A 12,314-nucleotide genomic window follows, 5' to 3' on the forward strand; every position below is an offset into this window, starting at 1 on the left:
TCCTTCTCAGTTGTGGCACCAAACCTTCAGGACTCCCTTCTCAGAGAGGCTTCTCTATCCTCTTCAGTTGCCTAATGGTGTTAATCGAAGAAAGACTTCTCACAGAGGCTTCTCTATCCTCTTCAGTTGCAGTCTTCAACCAGAAGGTGAAATCTTGTTTGTTTCATCTAACATGCCCCACACCCAAGAGTTAGCAGCCCTCCTTCTACTGTTTGTGTGTTTTTAGCTGAATTATTCTGTGATTTCAACTGTACTTTAAATTGTTCTAATGTTTTAAAAACCTGGCCGCTGCCTTATGGATCGGGACCAGGTAGCAAGGAGGCATTTTAAAAGTTCCCATTAAAATAAATAAATTCCTTACCGAGGGTTTTTCATCCCAGGTAGAAAACCAAAGTTCGACAGCTGTTGCACTAGCTTACCTTCCCGTTCTTTCCTGCAATGCGAGATGTTTAAGAAACGTAGCAAATGTCACAGGAACCCATTGCGAGGAGATGACACGGCCTTGTGAAAAATTGCTCTCAGGAGTCTAGACTAGAGCAGGAAAAGAAGAAACAGACTGCCAGATGGGTGAATCACTAAAATATTTACCTCCTCGCAGGAGCCAAATTCTCTTCAAACATCATAATATTAAAATGAGGGAGGCAATGAACTGGAATGTTTGGGCAAGGAGGGAAGAGGAATAAATACCCAGCAGATGGAGTCCAGGATGGGAGGCGATCCCTTTACCAGAAAAAAACATCTCTGTGCTGAAATCGTGGGGAAATGTAGACGAGATGATCCGAGAACATTTAGAGAAGTCCTTTAATTTGGTACTTGCTCTCAGCTGCTAGGACATTGTATGCGCAGCTTTGGAAACAAGGAAAAATACCAGAGAAATGGGACTGGATTGTGAAAGTTTTATCGTGGAGTGACATGGACAAATTAACTAAAACCTTAAAAGACTATGACTTAGACTTGTTTAAAAAGGAGTGGAAGAAATTCAAAGGATATATGGAGAAAGAGTGGAACATAAAAAGACACTGGACAATTTTTTAGTATTAATGAAAAGTATTGTATTTTGATAGATTAGTGGTACCTTTAGAATGGAATTCAAATTTATAACTTCGGGGAAGTCAAGATTGGAGGGAGGGGAGGGTGAAATATCATATGGTTTAGTATAAGAACAAGATAATTAAATATTGTAACCATGTGTTATTAATAAATTGTTAAAACAAAAGAGAAGTCCTTTACGGATGTTTTATTTTGGTCCTCCTTTCCTCTTGTGTACAGTCTTGTGTACAATCTTATGCGCAGTCCTTGTCATACATACAGCCTCCCAGGGCCTTTTTTTGGGTAGAAAAAAGCCCACTAGGAACTCATTTGCGTATTAAGCCACACCCCCTGACATCACCGGAAGTGATGTCAGTAGGTTTCTTTCTGCGTATTGACACAGAACGGTACGGTGCCATCAACTGCATTTCACGGATGTATGTTCTCACACAGCCCAATGAGAGACCTTGTTCCCTCCCCTCAAAAAAAGCATGGCCGGAGAGAGGGAGCCAAGTGAGGCAAAGTGGGCAGCGGCAGGCCCCAGCTTCTCCCAGGAGGGGGGTGCTCATGCGTGGCTCCGTGTCTCTCACTCTCTTTGCAAGCCCATTGGAAGCTGGAGGCTGCAGAGAGGACGGATGTGCGCGGTCTGGGAGAGCGTGGCTGCCTAGTGCCTTCCTTCTGCCGGAGATCTTTGTCTGAGCCCTGGCCAAGCCAGCCGGAGCTGAGTTCCTGTGCGCTCCTGCAGCCTCCATTTTGTGTGAACAGGGCAGCATCTTTGTTTTCGATAAGCTTGGGCATGTGTGGATGCAACCCCAGATTGCCGAGGGAAGTCATTCATGCATATCAGAGCTATAGCAAGAATAATCCCGCTCAGCCCAGTTGCAGCCGATTCACGGAGACAACAGGACTGTGGGGTTTTCAAGGCAAACGACAGAGACGGTTTGCCATGCCTTTCTCAAACACAGCAGCACCAGGTTCGCTTACCTAGGCTTGGAGCTGAAGCCGTTTGAACTTTCTGGAAGATAATCTGTTCACAATAACAACGCAAGAACGTTTATTGTTTATGGCCAACGGCTGTTAAAATCTGACACCTATTACCGGGGCTTTCTTTCTAATAGGAGCTCCTCTGCATATTAGGCCACACACCCCCAATGTAGCCAATCCTCCAAGAGTTTACGGGGCTCTTAGTACAGGGCCTACTGTCAGCTCCAGGAGGATTGGCTGTATCGGGGGGGCGTGGCCTAATATGCAGATGAGCTCTTGCTAGAAAAAGAGCCCTGCATATAACAATAACATAATTTGTATCATGATTGTTTTATTGTGATTTTATTCCTTGTGAGTGGCCCTGAGCCTACTTCTGTGGGGAGGGCAGGATATAAATCTAATAAATAACAATAATAAATAATAATAATGATGAACGTCAGCATTAAAAGTTAAGTTCAATGTACTTACATATGTCATGTAAGATGTGCTTCTCGTGAGTAAAAATGCTTTTTTCTTGTTACCATTGGAGTCAGATCACCTTTGTCATTTGTTTTGAACAGCATCTTCCCCTTCACCAGGAAATGTGGAAGATCAGGGATACTGCTTCAAGCTTCACCGGGAAATGTGGAAGATCAGGGATACTGCTTCAAGCTTCTGTGCTCCCCCAATAGATTGAGGGCCACAGCATTCTCAGAAGAGCTCCTATCAGACCCAAATCAAATCATAACAACATAAGAGAAGCCATGTTGAATCAGGCCAATGGCCCATCCAGTCCAACACTCTGTGTCACATAAGAACATAAGAGAAGCCATGTTGGATCAGGCCAGTGACCCAGCCAGTCCAAACACTCTGTGTCACATAAGAACATAAGGGAAGCCATTGTTGGATCAGGCCAATGGCCCATCCAGTCCAAACACTCTGTGTCACATAAGAACAGAAGAGAAGCCATGTTGGATCAGGCCAGTGGCCCAGCCAGTCCAACACTCTGTGTCACATAAGAACAGAAGAGAAGCCATGTTGGATCAGGGCCAGTGGCCCAGCCAGTCCAACACTCTGTGTCACATAAGAACATAAGAGAAACCATGTTGGATCAGACCAATGGCCCATCCAGTCCAACACTCTGTGTCACATAAGAACATAAGAGAAGCCATGTTGGATCAGGCCAGTGGCCCATCCAGTCCAACACTCTGTGTCACACAGAGGACAAAAAAACCCACCAAGGAGGTTCCACCAGTGGGGCCAGGACACTAAAAGCCCTCCCCCTGTTGCCCACCCCCCCAAGCACCAAGAAGATAGAGCATCTCTTGCCCCAGACAGAGAGTTCCATCAGTACCCTGTGGCTAATAGCCACTGATGGGACCTCTGCTCCATAATAAGAACATAAGAGAAGCCAGTTGGATCAGGCCAATAGCCCATAAGAACATAAGAGAAGCCATGTTGGATCAGGCCAGTGGCCCATTCAGTCCAACACTCTGTGTCACACAGTGGCCAAAAAAACAGGTGCCATCAGGAGGGTCCACCAGTGGGGCACCACGACACTAAAAGCCCTCCCCCTGTTGCCCCCCCCAGCACCAAGAATACAGAGCATCTCTTGCCCGAGACAGAGAGTTCCATCAGTACCCTATGACTAATAGCCACTGATGGACCTCTGCTCTATAATAAGAACATAAGAGAAGCCAAGTTGGATCAGGCCAATAGCCCATAAGAATGTAAGAGAAGCCATGCTGAATCAGGCCAATGGTCCATCCAGTCCAACACTCTGTCCCCCCCCCCCCCAAGCACCAAGAAGACTGAGCAATATCTTAGCCCCAAACAGAGAGTTCCATCAGTACCCTGTGGCTAATAGCCACTGAGGGACCTCTGCTCCATAATAAAAACATAAGAGAAGCCATGTTGGATCACGTCCCAATCATGGGCTGGCCAAGGGCTTTGCCTAGTCCGTGGGCGAAAGTCACAGGTTGTCCTCTGTTGTAACAGATGGGGAACGAAGCCGTTCACTTAATCACCCTTTGGAAGCACAATTTGGCCAAAAAAAGGGAGTTGATCTCTGTGTCGAATTTGCTGGCTTTTTACCTTAAGTGGACCAGTGGCTCATTCTGCAGCTCTGAAGCATTTTTGAGACTGCAAGATCCTAGGGAGAGAGGTGACAGATGGAAGGTTTAATAGCTTGCACGAAAGAGAGGACCCATAAGTCACCAAAGGTCTCGGATGGGGGACCACCAAGGAAGGCTCTGAAGGGGAAGGCCATGGCCAACCCCCTCTGCTTCTCACTTGCCTTAAAAGCCCCTTGCTGGGGTCTTCGTAAGTCTTGGATGGGGGACCACCAAGAAAGACTCTGCAGAGGAAGGCAATGGCCAATCATCTCTGCTTCTCACTTGCCTTAAAAGCCCCTTGCTGGGGTCTTCGTAAGTCTTGGATGGGGGACCACCAAGGAAGGCTCTGTAGAAGAAGGCAATGGTCAACCACCTCTGCTTCTCCATTGCCTCGAAAACCGCTTGCTGTGGTCTTTGTAAGTCTTGGATGGGGGACCACCAAGGAAGACTCTGCAGAGGAAGGAAAAGGCAAACCACCTCTGCTTCTCGCTCGCCTTGAAAGCTCTTTGCTGGGGTGGCCTTTAGTTGGTCATGACTTGATGGCCCTTATGTAATAAACCATTTTTTTTAAAAAAACACTTTAAATCTAAAGAGCGGCATGTTTATGTGTTTGCTTTATTCTGAGTCATCTGCTCTGCCTGTTTCTGTCTTCTGACAGTTACTCTAAATGGGCAAGGATCCTTATAGGGGCAGGGTTCTCACCCAGAGCCCGTTCTCTCGGGCTCCTTAAAGTGACAGAAGCTTTGTAGGGGAACCGTCAATGTGACATTAATTAATGTTTGCATCATTAAAATGAATTCTGTATTATTCATGCCGTTGCACTCACATCCGATGAGAACATGGGATGAATTAAAACTTGAGATACGGTCCCTTTTAAATAGGGCGCTTATGGGCCCCATTGATTTAGGTGAGAGAATCATGCCTACACTTTTTAATATAAATTCGGAGTGGCTAAACTTGCTTAATGTAAGAGCCGCACAGAATAAACGGCAGATGTCTGAGAGCCTCAAGACAAGAAGGAAGAGAGGGAGGGAGGGAAGCAAATAAGTGGGGGAGGGAGAGGTAGAAAGAAAGCAACTTTAAGTTTTAAATGCATGCTCCAAGCTGGCCTGCCTTGGGCAAGTGACTTAAAGAGACTAATGTCTTCTCCAAGTCAGCTGACAGGACGGTGGGGCCTTCAAGAGAAGAAGAAGAAGATATTGGATTTATATCCCGCCCTCTACTCCGAAGAGTCTCAGAGCGGCTCACAATCTCCTTTACCTTCCTCCCCCACAACAGACACCCTGTGAGGTGGGTGGGGCTGAGAGGGCTCTCACAGCAGCTGCCCTTTCAAGGACAACCTCTGCCAGAGCGATGGCTGACCCAAGACCATCCCAGCAGCTGCAAGTGGAGGAGTGGGGAATCAAACCCGGTTCTCCCAAATAAGAGTCTGCTCACTTAATCACTATGGCTGACCCAAGACCATTCCAGCAGCTGCAAGTGGAGGAGTGGGGAATCAAACCCGGTTCTCCCAGATAAGAGTCTGCACACTTAACCACTACACCAAACTACACCAAACAATATGTGTGAAATATGTGACTCCAGAGCCACAGTTTGGCCACCCCTGATATAAATCCATGGGCCTTTGAAGTTCTTGCCTATGGATGAGTCATTCTTTCTGCCTGATTGAAACACCTAGAAATTATTTCCTTCCTAGCCGGTTACCTCTCAGGAGTATTTCCAAAGCACTGAAAATACACACAATGTATTGGAGGGGGGTGTGTGTGTAAACTTTATGGCTTTTTAAAAACAGTAACTATAAAACCCCTGCATGGTTTCTGAATGCTCACATCAGGGGTGGCCAAACTTGCTTAACATTAAGAGCCACATAGAATAAACATCAGATGTTTGAGAGCAGGAAGGAAGGAAGGTGGAAAGAGTAAGTGAAGTGCAACCAATAATGTGCTTGATAATTGTGTCACTTTAATGGCCATGGCAGCAGTATGTAAGAACATAAGAATATTAGAGAAGCCATGTTGGATCAGGCCAATGGTCCAGCCAGTCCAACACTCTGTGTCACATAAGAACAGAAGAGAAACCATGTTGGATCAGGCCAATGGCCCGTCCAGTCCAACACTCTGTGTCACATAAGAACATAAGAGAAGCCATGTTGGATCAGGCCAGTGGTCCAGCCAGTCCAACACTCTGCGTCACATAAGAACATAAGAGAAGCCATGTTGTATCAGGCCAGTGGCCCCTCCAGTCCAACACTCTGTGTCACATAAGAACATAAGAGAAGCCATGTTGGATCAGGCCAGTGGTCCAGCCAGTCCAACACTCTGTGTCACATAAGGACAGAAGAGAAACCATGTTGGATCAGGCCAGTGGCCCGTCCAGTCCAACACTCTGAGTCACATAAGAACATAAGAGAAGCCCTGTTGGATCAGGCCAATGGCCCATCCAGTCCAACACTGTGTCACACAGTGGCCAATATATATTTGTGTGTGTATATACACACACACACGCACACATATACATACTGTGGCTAATAGCCACTGATGGACCTCTGCTCCATATTTTTATCTAAACCCCTCTTAAAGCTGGCTATGCTTGTAGCCGCCACCACCTCCTGTGGCAGCGAATTCCACATGATAAGAACATAAGACTATCTAAGATGCCAACCAAATCCAAATATCTCTTTAGAGGATCCTGGAATCAAAATGCAATGTGGCATGCCAGAACACATGCGTGTTATATCAGTTCATATCTGATAGGTTGTACCACTATATTCATCATCGGCTAGAGGACAAGAAGACCATTCCCTGCCTTGAGGAACCTGTGTATATGTAAAGGGTCATGGAGTCACAGCCAACTTATGGCAACCCCAGCAAGGCAAGAGAGAAGCAGAGGTCATAATGTGGTCTCATTTGGAATACTGTGTGCAATTCTGGTCACCACACCTCAAAAAGGATATTATAGCATTGGAAAAAGTGCAGAAAAGGGCAGCTGGAATGATTACAGGCTTGGAACACTTTCCCTATGAAGAAAGGTTGAAACGCTTGGGGCTCTTTAGCTTGGAGAAACGTCGACTGCAGGGTGACACGATAGAGGTTGACAAGATTATGCATGGGATGGAGAAGGTGGAGAAAAAAGTCCTTTTCTCCCTTTCTCATAATACAAGAACTCGTGGGCATTCGATGAAATTGCTGAGCAGTCGGGCTAGAACGGATAAAAGGAGGTACTTCTTCATCCAAAGGGTGATTGACATGTGGAATTCACTGCCACAGGAGGTGGTGGCGGCTACAGGCATAGCCAGCTTCAAGAGGGGGTTAGATAAAAATATGGAGCAGAGGTCCATCAGTGGCTATTAGCCACAGTGTGTGTGTGTGTGTGTATATATATATATATAATTGGCCACTGTGTGATACAGAGTGTTGGACTGGATGGGCCGTTGGCCTGATCCAACATGGCTTCTCTTATGTTCTTATGGGTGGCCATTGCCTTCCTCTGCAGAGCCTTCCTTGGTGGTCTCCCATCCAAGTCTTATGGTGACCCTTCCTTTATGTGCCCCTTCCCTGTTAACTGAGGTCCAGTTTTTTTTTGCTTGATTTATTACCAAAGCATAATCTTGTCCTTCGGCAGAAGTAGCTACAGAGAAGATGCATAACTGCTCCTTGAAATGGTGACAAAACCACCATGTGATCTGAGTAGGAGCTGAGGAAGGAAGCACGTTCCAAGTACATTGGTCTAGTGGTTGTGTCTGCATCAAAGTTCTCAGCAGGCCTATTCCCCAAACCCACCTTTTCTGTGAAGCTTCTTGCATGATCTCTTCATCCTCCTGTCTGATTGAAACTAAGCCCAAGCATGTGTATGTGTAATGATGGGAAATTCTTCCTCTTGTTTATCCAAGCATCTCCCTCCCTGTGTCATTTCCCTTATGGAAAATTTTACAATTGTAAATTCCTCAGGGAAAGGGAAGGCAGTATGGTATAGCTCAATCTCAGAAGCTAAGAAGGGCTGATATGTGGAATGAAGAGTCTACAGAGGAAGGCAATGGCCAACCACCTCTGTGTCTAACTTGCCTTGAAAGTCCCTGGCTGGGGTCACAAGGAGTCTTGGATGGGAGACCACCAAGGAAGCCTCTGCAGAGGAAGGCAATGGCCACCCACTTCTGCTTCCCTTTTGCCTTGAAAGTCCCTGGCTGGGGTCACAAGGAGTCTTGGATGGGAGACCACCAAGGAAGGCTCTGCAGAGGAAGGCCATGGCCGACCACCTCTGCTTCTCTCTTGCCTTGAAAGCCCCTTGCTGGGGTCACCATAAGTCTTGGATGGAAGAGCACCAAGGAAGGCTCTGCAGAGGAAGGCAATGGCCACCCACCTCTGCTTCTCTCTTGCCTTGAAAGCCCCTTGCTGGGGTCACCATAAGTCTTGGATGGAAGAGCACCAAGGAAGGCTCTGCAGAGGAAGGCAATGGCCACCCACCTCTGCTTCTCTCTTGCCTTGAAAGCCCCTTGCTGGGGTCACCATAAGTCTTGGATGGGAGCCCACCAAGGAAGCCTCTGCAGAGGAAGGCAATGGCCACCCACCTCTGCTTCCCTTTTGCCTTGAAAGCCCCTTGCTGGGGTCACCATAAGTCTTGGATGGAAGAGCACCAAGGAAGGCTCTGCAGAGGAAGGCAATGGCCACCCACCTCTGCTTCCCTTTTGCCTTGAAAGCCCCTTGCTGGGGTCACCATAAGTCTTGGATGGAAGAGCACCAAGGAAGGCTCTGCAGAGGAAGGCCATGGCCGACCACCTCTGCTTCTCACTTGCCTTGAAAGCCCCTTGCTGGGGTCACCATAAGTCTTGGATGGAAGAGCACCAAGGAGGGCTCTGCAGAGGAAGGCAATGGCCACCCACCTCTGCTTCTCTCTTGCCTTGAAAGCCCCTTGCTGGGGTCACCATAAGTCTTGGATGGAAGAGCACCAAGGAAGGCTCTGCAGAGGAAGGCAATGGCCCCCACCTCTGCTTCTCTCTTGCCTTGAAAGCCCCTTGCTGGGGTCACCATAAGTCTTGGATGGAAGAGCACCAAGGAAGCCTCTGCAGAGGAAGGCCATGGCCACCCACCTCTGCTTCCCTTTTGCCTTGAAAGCCCCTTGCTGAGGTCACCATAAGTCTTGGATGGGAGACCACCAAGGAAGGCTCTGCAGAGGAAGCCTATGGCCACCCACCTCTGCTTCCCTTTTGCCTTGAAAGCCCCTTGCTGGGGTCACCATAAGTCTTGAATGGGCGACCACCAAGGAAACCTCTGCAGAGGAAGGCAATGGCCACCCACCTCTGCTTCCCTTTTGCCTTGAAAGCCCCTTGCTGGGGTCACCATAAGTCTTGGATAGAAGAGCGCCAAGGAAGGCTCTGCAGAAGAAGGCAATGGCCACCCACCTCTGCTTCTCTCTTGCCTTGAAATCCCCTTGCTGGGGTCACCATAAGTCTTGGCAGGGAGACCACCAAGGAAGGCTCTGCAGAGGAAGGCCATGGCCGACCACCTCTGCTTCTCACTTGCCTTGAAAGCCCCTTGCTGGGGTCACCATAAGTCTTTGATGGAAGAGCACCAAGGAAGGCTCTGCAGAGGAAGGCAATGGCCACCCACCTCTGCTTCTCTCTTGCCTTGCTGGGGTTGCCATAAGTTGGCTGTGACTCCATGACCCTTTACACATACACAGGTTCCTCAAGGCAGGGAATGGTCTTCTTGTCCTCTAGCCGATGATGAATATAGTGGTACAACCTATCAGATATGAACTGATATAACACGCATGTGTTCTGGCATGCCAGATTGCATTCTGATTCCAGGATCCTCTAAAGAGATATTTGGATTTGGTTGGCATGTTAGATTGTCACAGTCAGCTTTATTTCTGTAAATCCCATAATGGCGTATGGAAGTCTTCCAACATTGGAAACAAAGTTGATGGGTATTCACCCATCTGTTCAGAAATCAGGACCACGGACAGCAGCACTTCATCTTCCCTGTCACTTTCCCAGGGCTTCCACACAGAATTCAGCATGGCTTTGGGTTTGTTTGCTGCTGTCAAGCCACAGCTGACTGATGTTGCCCTTGTTGCGTTTTCAATGGAAGTGACGTTCAGAGGTGTTTGGCCATTGTTGGCCACTGCAATTGGAACCTGGTATTCCTTGTTGGCCGCCCGTCTATCTACTAACCAGGGCTAACCCTGCTTAGCTTCTGTGAACTGACAAGCAAGATTCAAGTCCAGTAGCATCAACAGCATTTCAAGGATATCAGCATAAAAGAGCCAAGTTTGGTGTAGTGGTTATGCATGCAGACTCTTATCTGGGAGAACCGGGTTTGATTCCCCCACTCCTCCACTTGCAGCTGCTGGAATGGCCTTGGGTCAGCGGTAGTAGTTAAGTGTGCGGACTCTTATCTGGGAGAACCGGGTTTGATTCCCCACTCCTCCACTTGCAACTGCTGGAATGGCCTTGAGTCAGCCATAGTGGTGAAGTGTGCGGACTCTTATCTGGGAGAATCGGGTTTGATTCCCCACTCCTCCACTTGCAGCTGCTGGAATGGCCTTGGGTCAGCCATAGTGGTTAAGTGTACGGTCTCTTTTCTGGGAGAACCGGGTTTGATTCCCCACTCCTTCACTTGCAGCTGCTGGAATGGCCTTGGGTCAGCCATAGTGGTTAAGTGTGCGGACTCTTATCTGGGAGAACCGGGTTTGATTCCCCACTCCTCCACTTGCAGCTGCTGGAATGGTCTTGGGTCAGCAATAGTGGTTAAGTGAGCAGACTCTTATTTGGGAGAACCGGATTTGATTCCCCACTCCTCCACTTGCAGCTGCTGGAATGGCCTTGGGTCAGCTATAGTGGTTAAGTGTGCGGTCTATTTTCTGGGAGAACCGGGTTTGATTCCCCACTCCTCCACTTGCAGCTGCTGGAATGGCCTTGGGTCATTCATAGTGGTGAAGTGAGCGGACTCTTATCTGGGAGAACAGGGTTTGATACCCCACTCCTCCACTTGCACCTGCTGGAATGGCCTTGGGTCAGCCATAGTGGTGAAGTGTGTGGACTCTTATCTGGGAGAACCGGGTTTGATTCCCCACTCCTCCACTTGCAGCTGCTGGAATGGCCTTGGGTCAGCCATAGTGGTTAAGTGTGCGGTCTCTTTTCTGGGAGAACCGGGTTTGATTCCCCACTCCTTCACTTGCAGCTGCTGGAATGGCCTTGGGTCAGCCATAGTGGTTAAGTGTGCGGACTCTTATCTGGGAGAACCGGGTTTGATTCCCCACTCCTCCACTTGCAGCTGCTGGAATGGTCTTGGGTCAGCAATAGTGGTTAAGTGAGCAGACTCTTATTTGGGAGAACCGGATTTGATTCCCCACTCCTCCACTTGCAGCTGCTGGAATGGCCTTGGGTCAGCTATAGTGGTTAAGTGTGCGGTCTATTTTCTGGGAGAACCGGGTTTGATTCCCCACTCCTCCACTTGCAGCTGCTGGAATGGCCTTGGGTCATTCATAGTGGTGAAGTGAGCGGACTCTTATCTGGGAGAACAGGGTTTGATACCCCACTCCTCCACTTGCACCTGCTGGAATGGCCTTGGGTCAGCCATAGTGGTGAAGTGTGTGGACTCTTATCTGGGAGAACCGGGTTTGATTCCCCACTCCTCCACTTGCAGCTGCTGGAATGGCCTTGGGTCATTCATAGTGGTGAAGTGAGCGGACTCTTATCTGGGAGAACAGGGTTTGATACCCCACTCCTCCACTTGCACCTGCTGGAATGGCCTTGGGTCAGCCATAGTGGTGAAGTGTGCGGACTCTTATCTGGGAGAACCGGGTTTAATTCCCCATTCCTCCACTTGCACCTGCTGGAATGGCCTTGGTCAGCCATAGTGGTTAAGTGAGTGGACTCTTATCTGGAAGAACCGGGTTTGATTCCCCACTCATCCACTTGCAGCTGCTGGAAAGGTCTTGGGTCAGCCATAGCTCTGGCAGGAGTTGTCCTTGAAAGGGCAGCAGCTGTCAGAGGTCTCTTAGCCCCACCTTCCTCACAGGGTGTCTGTTGTAGGGGGGGGAGGTAAAGGAGATTGTGACCGATCTGAGTCTCTGAGATTCAGAGTAGAGAGTGGGATACAAATCCAATACCTTCGTCTTCATCTTCTTAAAGCTCAAAGACAGTTTCATGTGCTTGTGCATTTGTTTGAATTGTGCAGTTTCAGCTTGTAGGGAACGTTCACAAGACAG

This window comes from Heteronotia binoei, chromosome 10 (genome assembly GCF_032191835.1).
Source record: "Heteronotia binoei isolate CCM8104 ecotype False Entrance Well chromosome 10, APGP_CSIRO_Hbin_v1, whole genome shotgun sequence".
Lineage (NCBI taxonomy): Eukaryota > Metazoa > Chordata > Lepidosauria > Squamata > Gekkonidae > Heteronotia > Heteronotia binoei.